At 38.0% G+C, this 13,544-nt stretch overlaps 1 protein-coding gene across 1 annotated transcript in view; it reads left to right on the top strand.

Annotated features, from left to right (window-relative positions):
• Positions 1-13,544, top strand: part of rab3db (RAB3D, member RAS oncogene family, b) — a 93,318-nt gene that overhangs the window by 16,664 nt on the left and 63,110 nt on the right.

Below are 13,544 nucleotides of genomic sequence, written 5' to 3' on the forward strand. Positions count from 1 at the left end.
CTAAACCATTTAACACTTTGTACACAAAGCAAGCATATTTGAAATGTTTAAAATTCTCCAAACTTAATAGGTTATGTTTTTGTAAAATATTACAAATATGAAAGGACATTGGCTTTTTATCAAAGACTTTTAAGGCATTTTTATAGAGTGATTCTATTAATTTAAGAGTGTTCATACCAGTCAATGTCCAACTTGTACAACAGTATTCAATATGTGATAAAATCATACAATGTAAAAACAGTTTGGCGCCGCCCAAAATGGTATAAACGGAACGGATTTGTTTAAAATTTCGTAAATTAAATTTCACTGTACTCGCGATATTCTTTTTACATGTTTTTAAAACTTAATGTGGAATCCAGAGTCACACCAAGGTGCTTAAATTCTGAAACAACTTCTAGTTCTATTCCTCTTAAAAATACACCAGATTGTTTTATGTCTCGGGACTGTTTAGTGAACATCATGCAAACAGTTTTTTTAGTATTAAGTAACAGACAGGATTTAAAAAGCCATTCATTTACAGGAACCAAGGCGGAGGTCAGGATAGTAGAAGCCTCTTGAACACTTTTTGCACTTGTGTAGATGACTGCATCATCAGCATACATTTGAAATTCAACCTCAACACAAGTATTTGGTAGGTCATTTATATATAAAGAGAATAATAAGGGACCAAGTATTGACCCTTGAGGCACACCAACGGGGACGTCCAGGAAAGACGATTTGACACCGCAGTACGTTAACACACTGTTTTCTTGAGTCCAGATAAGATTTAATCCATTGAACGGCATTTAAAGAAAAGTTGAAATATGTCAGTTTAGACAATAAAATATCATGATTAACAGTGTCAAATGCTCTTTTTAAATCTAAGAATACAGCACCGACACAAGCGTTATTATCCAATTTACTTTTTACTTTTTCTATAAACAGACTGTTGGCAAATTCAGTCGAGTGATTGGTGCGGAACCCAAATTGCATAGAATGCAAGGGAGAATGGCCTTTATTTAGATGTTCATTTATTAATTTTTGCCAACCCACTTCTCAGCGAACCTGGGAGACCACTGGAAGGATACTGATTGGTCGGTAGTTGGCTACATTTAATTTATCACCAGATTTAAAAATTGGGGTGACTACGGCCATTTTCCAAAAGGATGGAACAAGTCTCTGCTTGAATGATAAATTGATCATATATGTTATTGGAGCAATTAAGGAGTTTTTACATAATTTTAGAGAATGTGAATCTAGCCCATACGCGTCTTTCGATTTTGAGCTCTTAAGTGATCCAATGATCTTATCTACCTCCAGCTCTGTTATTTCACACAAATTGAACACAGGCTTGGAAGGATCAATGGGTCTAAGTATTTTCTGTGATGGCTCAAACAGTTCAGTTATCTCCCTAACAGATTTAGAAAAGTATTGGTTAAATTCATTTGATAAAGAAGTAGGATTTTTTACTACAGTGTTGTTAATTTGGAGTTCAAAGTCTTCAATGGATTCTTTTTTTTGTCTACCAAGTAATTTATTAAGATTTTGCCAGATCTTTTTACCATTTCCTTTGGCATCAGTGATAATATCCATGAAGAATTTTGCCTTTGCCTTTTGCATATAATTAGTGACTTTATTTCTTAAGGATGTGAATTTTTGCCTATCTATAGTCAGACTTGATTGTATTGATTTTTTAAGTTGCACATCCCTCTCCTTCATTAATTTCCTACACTCATCATTTAACCAAGGTAACAACTTTCCTTTTCTCTTATTATGACTCCCTCTTTTGGTAAAGTTTAACATTACTTGATCGATTTTACACTGAAACAGATTACTACAACTCTCTATGTCCTCACTTTGATTTAATTCACTCCAATTGATTTCTTGCAAAGCCGCCACAAAATTTGGCATTTGTTTTTTTGGAATCGCATTATACACAGTATGGTTGTGTGAAACTTTGAATCGTGTTTTTGTAAGCTTTCTTGAAAAAAAGAAAGCATTGTGGTCTGATAAACCAGTCATAAAGTTAAATGTTTTAATAATTCTTTCAGGTCGATTGACAAAGAGTAAATCTATTAATGTTTTGGAACGTGAAGTTATCCGAGTGGGCTGTTGAATTAATTGTGTAAAATTATAGCGGTCTGTAGTTTCTTTAAGATGTTTTCTAACCTTCTTTTCATTCCAATTTATGTTAAAATCACCAATAATGATTGTTTCTTTGTTTAGATCACAATATTTGAGAATTTTTTTAAATTGTGCATAGAAATCCAACTTTGCTGATGGTTTACGATATACACATATTATGGTAAATGACATTGAAGATGAAAGGGATACGTCTACTCCGATACCTTCAAGTTGAATATCCTCTGGCCATACAATCTGTTTACTATTAAGAACATCTTTCACATATAACAAAACTCCTCCGCCCCTACCATAGTCCCTGTCATTCCTGTACACATTATACCCAGGCATATTTACAACAGAATCTGGAGAGCTATGTGTCAGCCACGTTTCTGAGAGACCTATGAAGTCAATGTTGGAATTACAGAGCAGATGTTCCAGCTCTTCTCGTTTAGGTGCCATACTCCTTATATTTAAATGTCCGCCCAATAAGCCTTTAGGTTTGGCTCGCGGGTCCCATATTATTTTTGCCTGATTCAGAGTATGGAAGATATTAGATGATCGGTTTCTTTTCAACACGGGATTCCTGATTTTAGTCTGTTTTGTTGCTTGGAAAATGGGTGGAAACTGCGGGTTAGAACACTCACCGGTAGATGTAACAGTACCTGACTGCACCGCTTTTTCAGATTCAGTGTGACAGCTATTACCGGTGGGTTCATATCCAGTGCCTACAAATGGACACAGCACAGCTTGATGTGCGATCGTGACTGCAGATCCACACATAGGTGAAACGCCATTTGCTCCCGTTAGTTCTTCCCCACCGCCAGGTCCGGGGTTTAGATGTATATCCCCGCTCACTGCGATCGTGACTGCAGATCCACACATGGATGAGACACCGTTTGCTCCCGTTAATCCTTCCCCGCCGCCAGGTCCCGGGTTTAGATGTATATCCCCGCATAGTAAAAGTAAAATACACAGCAGGGTTGAAACAGCTGATCCTTTGCGGCGCTTTTCAAAACGGGAGCTGATCGATAAAGGCACAACTGCGCGTCCGTGTTTTAGAACAGACGCGTAAATTGTGTGTTTGCTCCATGTGTTGAAAGGTGGTAGTAGGCCTACGTGGCGTGTTACTTTGTAATCCGACCGGCAACAAAGAGTTTGCCAGTCACTCCAGGTTGACAGTAACACCACGGCAAGCACATACAAGGAGATAACCACATACTGATTTGCATTTAGTCGCCCCCTTTTTCTCAGATAAGGCAACTGTAATTCAGCATTAGGTCCATTGTTGTTAAATGACGGCTCCTTAGAACGTATTAAGGAAGGTGAGCTCGCAGGACTTGCCGACCTGCAGCCTGTACCTGACGCCATGAGTCGCTGACCAAAGTCAAAAACATTTACTTCAGCATTACGTTTGTAAACTTTTAAGTGTGCTGATGCTCACATATCTGGTTATCGAGGATGTATTTCTTTAAGTTTCGAGAGAAATTATTCAAATTTAGACTGCCTGGGAGTTGATTCCATTGTTTAATGGTTTTAAATGAGAAGGCTGTGTGTGCAAAGGCAGAGGATCTTTTCAGGGTAGCACAATTTCTGTGAGCAGTGGCTGGGACTGGGACGATGTGCTTCTGTCCCGATTCAGTTCTTTCAGGATTCTGCTACGCCATGAACTACTACGACTTAGGGGTGGGAATCACCAGAGGCCTCACGATACGATATCATCACGATACTTATGTCACGATACGATATTATTGCGATTTTAAACAAATTGCAATATTCTGCGATATATTGCAATGTATTACCTTTTTTCCAACTTCTTCCCAATTTCAAATGATGTCCCCAAAGGAAAATTCTGTCAACATCTGTTTTATCTAAAAAAAAAAAAATTTCTCTGTTTGTTCATCTCACGCAAAATCAGATTGTCAAGCAGACAGACTGACCATCACATATATCATAAAATATCGATACTTGGCGTCTGTGTATCGATACAGTATTGCCACGAAAAATATTGCGATACTATGCTGTATCGATTTTTTCCCCCACCCCTACTACGACTACTGTTTCTATTCACTGATCCATTATCTTTATTGTGACTTTTATTGCCTCTGCTACTCAACACTCTCGCATTTAGCCACTGCTAATGCTTGCTCTTGGGGGAATTACTGGAATTGTTGGGTCTAGACCTACTCTATCTGTAAAGTGTCTCAAGATAACTCTTGTTATGATCTGATACTATGAATAAAATTTAAATGAATATAACCTGTTAACATCCACCGGGTCACTGGAAAATTTGGTCACTTGGCAGACTGATGTCATGAAGTGGTGCCACTTTTTCATATGTCATTATTGGCGTGTTATCAAGACGCATACTCGCTTTTTAGCGTGTTTATCAACGCTGTTTGGCCTCCATTGACTTACATTACCTTGAGATTGTGTGTGAATTTACATCGTAGAGAGTAGTATGAAAGGGAGAAAATCTGCGTACTAGAGGTGTTGAAATTAATAAAATAATGGATGCATTGAATCGTGGACGATGCTGCATCGATAATCAGCCGGCTCATAATTGATTATTTCTGTTTATAATGTAATGTAGGCCTAACAGCATTTCTGTTTACATATTCTGGTATGTTAACACATTCAGGAGGTGCCATGTGCTCAGTGCTGTATAGTTTTATGTATCCAAGTTATTTAGTTTCAGAGCACTGCAGAATATTTGGTTTTTGAAGCTTGAAAAGCTATGAATTAAATATCCTACATGGCTTTAATAGAAACATGGATTAAATATCCTATATGGCTTTAATAGAAACATGGATTATATATCCTACATGGCTTTAATAGAAACATGGATTATATATCCTGCATGGCTTTAATAGAAACATGGATTAAATATCCTGCATGGCTTTAATAGAAACATGGATTAAATATCCTGCATGGCTTTAATAGAAACATGGATTAAATATCCTGCATGGCTTTAATAGAAACATGGATTAAATATCCTGCATGGCTTTAATAGAAACATGGATTAAATATCCTACATGGCTTTAATAGAAACATGGATTAAATATCCTACATGGCTTTAATAGAAACATGGATTAAATATCCTACATGGCTTTATAGAAACATGGATTAAATATCCTACATGGCTTTAATAGAAACATGGATTAAATATCCTACATGGCTTTAATGGAAACATGGATTATATATCCTACATGGCTTTAATAGAAACATGGATTAAATATCCTACATGGGTTTAATAGAAACATGGATTAAATATCCTACATGGCTTTAATAGAAACATGGATTAAATATCCTACATGGCTTTAATAGAAACATGGATTAAATATCCTACATGGCTTTAATAGAAACATGGATTTGACGCATCGTGATGCATCGAGATATCGAATTGAACAGGAGCATCACGGTGGCTCAGTGGTTAGTACTTCTGCCTCACAGCAAGAAGGTTCTTGGTTCGAATCCATCTCGTTCCTGTGTGGAGTTTGCGTGTTCTCCCTCCCATGCATGCTGGGTAACTAGTTGAAAATTAGCTGAGAGTCGGTCGGTGATTGTGATTGTGTGAATGTGTGATTGTGTAAAGGTGTTCACCAGATAGATACCAACCTTTGGTGAACTTGTGAAGTTCGCCAGCCGTCTTCTCTCTGTGTGTGTGTGTGTGTGTCTGTGTGTGTGTGTGTGTGTCTGTGTGTGTGTGTGTGTCTGTGTGTGTCTGTGTGTGTGTGTCTGTGTGCGTGCGCGTGCGTGTGCGTGCGTGTGAGTGTCTGTGTGTGTGTGCGTGTGAGTGTGCGTGTGCGTGCGTGTGTGTGTGTCTGTGTGTCTGTGTGTCTGTGTGTGTGTGTGTGTGTGTGTGTGTGTCTGCTGTACACGCGAATAGCTCTAGCTCTAGGTGCCAAAAATATGTACTGTACAAAATTTGGTACTGCCAATTAGTTGAGTTTTGTCATGGTTCATGTGTGTAATAACCATTACACTTGTTGAGAACCAAATGGTGGCAGAGAATCCTGATATCAATTCTGAGCTTAGATTCTTATTTTCCTCGTGCAGGCCTAACCCAAATAGTTGTCTGTTAATTTAATCGTTGACAACTAATCGATTCATCTTTGCAGCTCTACAAACAGCTGATCAGTTAGTCCGAGAAAATAACGGACAGATTAACGGACTGTTACTGAGTCCCTCCAGAAAAACGCGATTATGCGATTGCATTTTTTCAAATATGGCGCACTTTCGCCGCATAAATTGCAGATTTCCAAGCAAAATATTTGGGGCTTGCATGATTTCATAATCCCCGCATTTTCGTTGCTAAAAAGTCCCGTAATATATCTCAGCGGAAAGTTGAAAAATGTTGCGTTTGTTAGTACACGATCCGTTCTGCACATGCGCAAAATGTTCGCGCGCTGCACGATCTGTTCCACGCTTCCGGTCGACAGCCAAGCTAACGTTAGTTTAGCTAACAGCTAACTGGGCTAACCGCTAGCTGAGACAGCATGTAATAACTTTAAAAGACCCTCAAAATAAAACCTGAAGATAACCGTTAACATACAGTACAGGCCAAAGTTTGGACACACCTTCTCATTCAATGCGTTTCCTTTTTATTTTCATGACTATTTACATTGTAGATTCTCACTGAAGGCATCAAAACTATGAACGAACACATATGGAATTATGTACTTAACAACAAAGTGTGAAATAACTGAAAACATGTCTTATATTTTAGATTCTTCAAAGTAGCCACCCTTTGCTTTTTTTGATAACTCTGCAAACCCTTGGTGTTCTCTCAATGAGCTTCATGAGGTAGTCACCTGAAATGGTTTTACCTTCACAGGTGTGCTTTGTCAGGGTTCATTAGTGGAAGTTTTTACCTTATTAATAAAAAAGCAAAGGGTGGCTACTACTTTTAGTTTAATTTCTTATACTGCACTGTAACTTTTATTCTTATACTGCACTATCAATTTTATTCTTGTCTTTTAATGTTTTTAATTTGTTTATTAATGTTTTTAAATTGTTTTTAATTGTCTTCTAACTGCTCTTTAATGTTTTATGTAAAGCACTTTGAATTGCCCTGTTGCTGAAATGTGCTCTACAAATAAAGCTGCCTTGCCTTGCCTTGCATTACTTTGAAGAATCTAAAATATAAGACATGTTTTCAGTTATTTCACACTTTTTTGTTAAGTACATAATTCCATATGTGTTCATTCATAGTTTTGATGCCTTCAGTGAGAATCTACAATGTAAATAGTCATGAAAATAAAAAGGAAACACATTGAATGAGAAGGTGTGTCCAAACTTTTGGCCTGTACTGTACATAACAGCTGTTAGGTCAGTTCTACTTTACTTGTGCTCATTTAAAATACAATCACTCAACACTGGTCGTTATTGTTATTACTGTAAAGTCTTAATGTAGCTGTAGCTGCTTCTCCCATTAAGTTTGACTTAACGTTATTTTAGACTGAATCTAGCTGTCAGCTAGCGGTTAGCCGAATTAGCTGTTAGCTAAACTAACGTTAGTTTTGCTCCGCAACAATCACAAAAAAACAATTTTTTTCTGGAAGGACTGACTACCGTAATGGTTGGTTTCAGCGTTCGTGTATCTGATATCACACCCCTCGAACACAGAAGTGTGGTTGGGGAGGCCAGTGTGTGTTTTGGCGTTGGCTCCTCTGCTGCTGACTCATCTCCGTCTCCGTTTGTTTATCATACAGCCGCTCGCACGCTGTTGGCTCGGCTGAATCATGTGTTTGAACAGCTTTAAATGTGAGGAATGTGTGCTGGAGATAAATTAAGGATACACCTTATAGTTCAGTGTAAAAGCCCTGCAGTGGATACCATGGTTACCCACTGTGTGTGTGGTGATCCAGTGTTTATAGGCTAAGCTTACCAGCTGCTAGCTGTAACTTGATATTTCCCGTACAGACATGAGAGAGGTACCGATCTTCTGCCTCTTAACTCTCAGCAAGAAAAATAAGCACATTTCCCAAAAGGTCAAACTATTTGTTTAAGGCCTCCTGCACACTGGCTGCGTGGCGTGAGCGTGGCGTGGTGTTTTCTACGTCTTTCCCACCAGAAAGGTGTCTGCTGCTGCTGCTGCTGCTGCTGCTGCTGCTGCTAGCCTTGTCTGGACACATGGATGTTTCCCATAAACATAAATATATTCTGATCTGATTACAGCAAAAACAACGTCTGCAGTGTTGACGGCAGAATAGGCGCAATATTAGAAAATCAATAATTATTTATTATAATTTTTTATGCGTGTCACGCAGGCAGTGTGCACGGTCTAACCTGCTAACATGGGAGCCGAAATAAAAATGGACACGCCACGCAGCCAGTGTGCAGGAGGCCTTACTCTTGTGTTGACTGTTCCAACAATCACCACTCTGGTTTGGTTGAAATAAACTCTTAATTCACCCATTTACATGTGGAAATATGCTGGTTCTATACACGCTAAAAGTCCTGATTATTTACATGGAGTCTGGTGGAAATATGCTGGCTCTATACACGCTAAAAGTCTTGATTATTAACATGGAGTCTGGTGGAGATAAGCTGGCTCTATACACGCTAAAAGTCCTGATTATTTACATGGAGTCTGGTGGAGATATGCTGGCTCTATACACGCTAAAAGTCCTGATTATTTACATGGAGTCTGGTGGAGATATGCTGGCTCTATACACGCTAAAAGTCCTGATTATTTACATGGAGTCTGGTGGAAATATGCTGGCTCTATACACGCTAAAAGTCTTGATTATTAACATGGAGTCTGGTGGAGATATGCTGGCTCTATACACGCTAAAAGTCCTGATTATTTACATGGAGTCTGGTGGAAATATGCTGGTTCTATACACGCTAAAAGTCTTGATTATTAACATGGAGTCTGGTGGAGATATGCTGGCTCTATACACGCTAAAAGTCCTGATTATTTACATGGAGTCTGGTGGAGATATGCTGGCTCTATACACGCTAAAAGTCCTGATTATTTACATGGAGTCTGGTGGAGATATGCTGGTTCTATACACGCTAAAAGTCCTGATTATTTACATGGAGTCTGGTGGAGATATGCTGGCTCTATACACGCTAAAAGTCCTGATTATTTACATGGAGTCTGGTGGAGATATGCTGGTTCTATACACGCTAAAAGTCCTGATTATTTACATGGAGTCTGGTGGAGATATGCTGGCTCTATACACGCTAAAAGTCCTGATTATTTACATGGAGTCTGGTGGAAATATGCTGGCTCTATACACGCTAAAAGTCTTGATTATTAACATGGAGTCTGGTGGAGATATGCTGGCTCTATACACGCTAAAAGTCCTGATTATTTACATGGAGTCTGGTGGAGATATGCTGGCTCTATACACGCGTAAAAGTCCTGATTATTTACATGGAGTCTGGTGGAGATATGCTGGCTCTATACACGCTAAAAGTCCGATTATTTACATGGAGTCTGGTGGAGATATGCTGGCTCTATTCACGCTAAAAGTCCTGATTATTTACATGGAGTCTGGTGGAGATATGCTGGCTCTATACCGCTAAAAGTCCTGATTATTTACATGGAGTCTGGTGGAAATATGCTGGCTCTATACACGCTAAAAGTCCTGATTATTTACATGGAGTCTGGTGGAGATATGCTGGCTCTATACACGCGCAAAGTCCTGATTATTTACATGGAGTCTGGTGGAGATATGCTGGCTCTATACACGCTAAAGTCCTGATTATTTACATGGAGTCTGGTGGAGATATGCTGGCTCTATACACGCTAAAAGTCCTGATTATTTACATGGAGTCTGGTGGAAATATGCTGGCTCTATACACACTAAAAGTCCTGATTATTTACATGGAGTCTGGTGGAGATATGCTGGCTCTATACACTCTAAAAGTCCTGATTATTTACATGGAGTCTGGTGGAAATATGCTGGCTCTATACACGCTAAAAGTCCTGATTATTTACATGGAGTCTGGTGGAGATATGCTGGCTCTATACACGCTAAAAGTCCTGATTATTTACATGGAGTCTGGTGGAGATATGCTGGCTCTATACACGCTAAAAGTCCTGATTATTTACATGGAGTCTGGTGGAGATATGCTGGCTCTATACACGCTAAAAGTCCTGATTATTTACATGGAGTCTGGTGGAAATATGCTGGCTCTATACACGCTAAAAGTCCCGATTATTTACATGGAGTCTGGTGGAGTTTGGTGATGGTGATTTCGGGGCTGTTTCATGTTAAACTAAAAGGATCTTACTCTTTAACTAAAAGGTCTATCTCTGTAGGGATCCATCCCATAATGTTGTCAGATACCTAGAATAATAATCTGAGTCTGTCAGCAGCAACAACAGAACTTTTAGTGGACTCTAACGTCCGGTTTCAAAGAGTTTGTTCTTATTATTTACTTAGACACCAATGCATAGGAAAATAGGTTGGGCAACAAATAAATTCCCCTTTAACAGAAGGCAAACACCTCCTGATTGTCTCCTTTTTTATAAGATTATTTTTTGGCCATTTGTAGGCCTTTATTGACAGGACAGCTGAAGACATGAAGGGGGAGAGAGAGGGGAATGACACACAGCAAAGGGCCACAGGTCGGAGTCGAACCCAGGCCTGCTGCGTTGAGGAATAAACCTCTATATATGGGCGCACACTCTACCAACTGAGCTAACCGGGCGCCCCTGATTTTCTCTCAATACTGAACTCCAACTGGGCTTTGTAGCATCAATTAAAAATGGAAATTCTACTCTTGTATGCATGTACGTAAACACTTAGATGCCAAGTACAGACAGCGAGTAATAATGTGTGTTGGAGCCAAAAGTATGATTTCGATATTAACTTTTATTTTGATAAATTGTGCATAAATGCAGTGACAATCGCAGTAAACTAGGCTTGATGTAAATTGATAATTTGTGTTAATTGATCTTGATGCGTGGCATATCGTCACAGCCTTTTGACAATCAGCTGGTCGAGGTAGCGATTGCTTCGGCTGTCTTGCCTTTTGGTTTGTAGCCATACGTTTTTTTTGCCCGCTGTTGTCAGTGTGTGAAACCATGAGGAAGTCGTGCCTGTTTACACTTCTTGCACAACTCACATGCTAAACTTGCACAAGGCTCCAAACCCACAATTGTAGACACACCTCGTCTTTTTAAAAAGGTCTTCTGGTAAGCCTTCTGTCTGCCAGCTCGACCAAACCACTAATGCATTCACAGAGAGAAAATAATCAGCAGATTAATCGATAGTGAGCCGGTGTTTCCTTTAGGATTCTTTTTAGCAGTGGGGGCACACAGTGAAGCATATTCTCAGTTGTGATTGAATGTATTTTTTGAGTTACATTACATGTCATTTAGCTGACGCTTTTATCCAAAGCGACTTATAATTGCTATATATCAGAGGTCGCACGCCTCTGGAGCAACTAGGGGTTAAGTGCCTTGCTCAGGGACACATTGGTTGATGTATCACAGTGGGAATTTAACCTGGGTCTCCCACACCAAAGGCATGTCTTATATCCACTGCGCCATCACCACCCCGCCATCACCACCTGAGTTACTATATAGGCCAACTTTGATCTCGACATATAGGCTAAGCATTCTGTAGCAAATAACAATAACTCCACTATTACATTATCTTAATACCAATAAACCCACTATTAATATTAATTACATTATCTTAATACCAATAAACCCACTATTAATATTAATTACATTATCTTAATACCAATAAACCTACTATTAATATTAATTACATTATCTTAATACCAATAAACCCACTATTAATATTAATTACATTATCTTAATACCAATAAACCCACTATTAATATTAATTCCATTATATTAATACCAATAAACCTACTATTAATATTAATTACATTATCTTAATACCAATAAACCCACTATTAATATTAATTACATTATCTTAATACCAATAAACCCACTATTAATATTAATTACATTATCTTAATACCAATAAACCTACTATTAATATTAATTACATTATCTTAATACCAATAAACCCACTATTAATATTAATTACATTATCTTAATACCAATAAACCCACTATTAATATTAATTCCATTATATTAATACCAATAAACCTACTATTAATATTAATTACATTATCTTAATACCAATAAACCCACTATTAATATTAATTACATTATCTTAATACCAATAAACCTACTATTAATATTAATTACATTATCTTAATACCAATAAACCCACTATTAATATTAATTACATTATCTTAATACCAATAAACCTACTATTAATATTAATTACATTATCTTAATACCAATAAACCTACTATTAATATTAATTACATTATCTTAATACCAATAAACCTACTATTAATATTAATTACATTATCTTAATACCAATAAACCTACTATTAATATTAATTACATTATCTTAATACCAATAAACCTACTATTAATATTAATTACATTATCTTAATACCAATAAACCTACTATTAATATTAATTACATTATCTTAATACCAATAAACCTACTATTAATATTAATTACATTATCTTAATGCAGTGTCACTACTTCAGCATGGAAATAATGCACCTCAAATACAAACGTGAGCAATCGCTATTATATCGAATCAACAGCCACGTGCAATTTAGCTCGCAGGTGGAGAACACAAACAACCGAATCAGCAGCTAACAAAGAACTGACAACAGAAGTTAGAAGACTCCCAGTTCTCCAGGACCTACCCACACTCTCCACTGGCTCATCGTCTGGACAGCGTCTCTTTTTCCTTTCTCCCGTTTCCTGCCATAGCCACGGTCAAATCAACATAGAGGAAACACTGGTGAGAGGAAGGGTGAGTTGCAGCCTTAGAAGTTCTGTCTCTAAAATGTAGATCAAGATGATGTCCTCAAATGTCTTGTGTTGTCCCCAACTCAAAGATCTTCAGTGTCCTGTCCCAGAGGAGAGAAGACACTAGAACAATATTCACATTTAAGGAGCTGACATCACACAAGTTTTACTGTATTTTCATACAAATTGAAAGTGATTGCAGTCTGTTAGTTTGTTTCTGCCTCAGAATCACTTGATTTCATTAATAATGCTCATATCTGACCGAATACAGCCCATCTAGAACTGTTTCGCCTTTATTTGACAGGACAGCTAGGTGAGAAAGAGGGGGAAGACCTGCAGGACATCGTCACAGGTCGGACTTGAACCCTAGGCCTCTGTGTCCAAGTACATGTGTGTCAGCTCTGCCCACTGGGCCACGCACAAAAAACAACCTTTTTAAAGGAGCAATGCAACACATCTAATGCACTTCTGCCCTTGCCAGAAAAGTGATTGCAGTTCCTGCCTTGTGTTTGAGTTGTCTCTGCCTCAAAGTGACTTGTTTTTATAATAAGTGTTATATGTGAAGAAACATTTAGGAAACTGAAATCTGAGAATTTTACCTTTTTTCATAAGAAATGACTCCAAACA

This window comes from Perca fluviatilis, chromosome 15 (genome assembly GCF_010015445.1).
Source record: "Perca fluviatilis chromosome 15, GENO_Pfluv_1.0, whole genome shotgun sequence".
Lineage (NCBI taxonomy): Eukaryota > Metazoa > Chordata > Actinopteri > Perciformes > Percidae > Perca > Perca fluviatilis.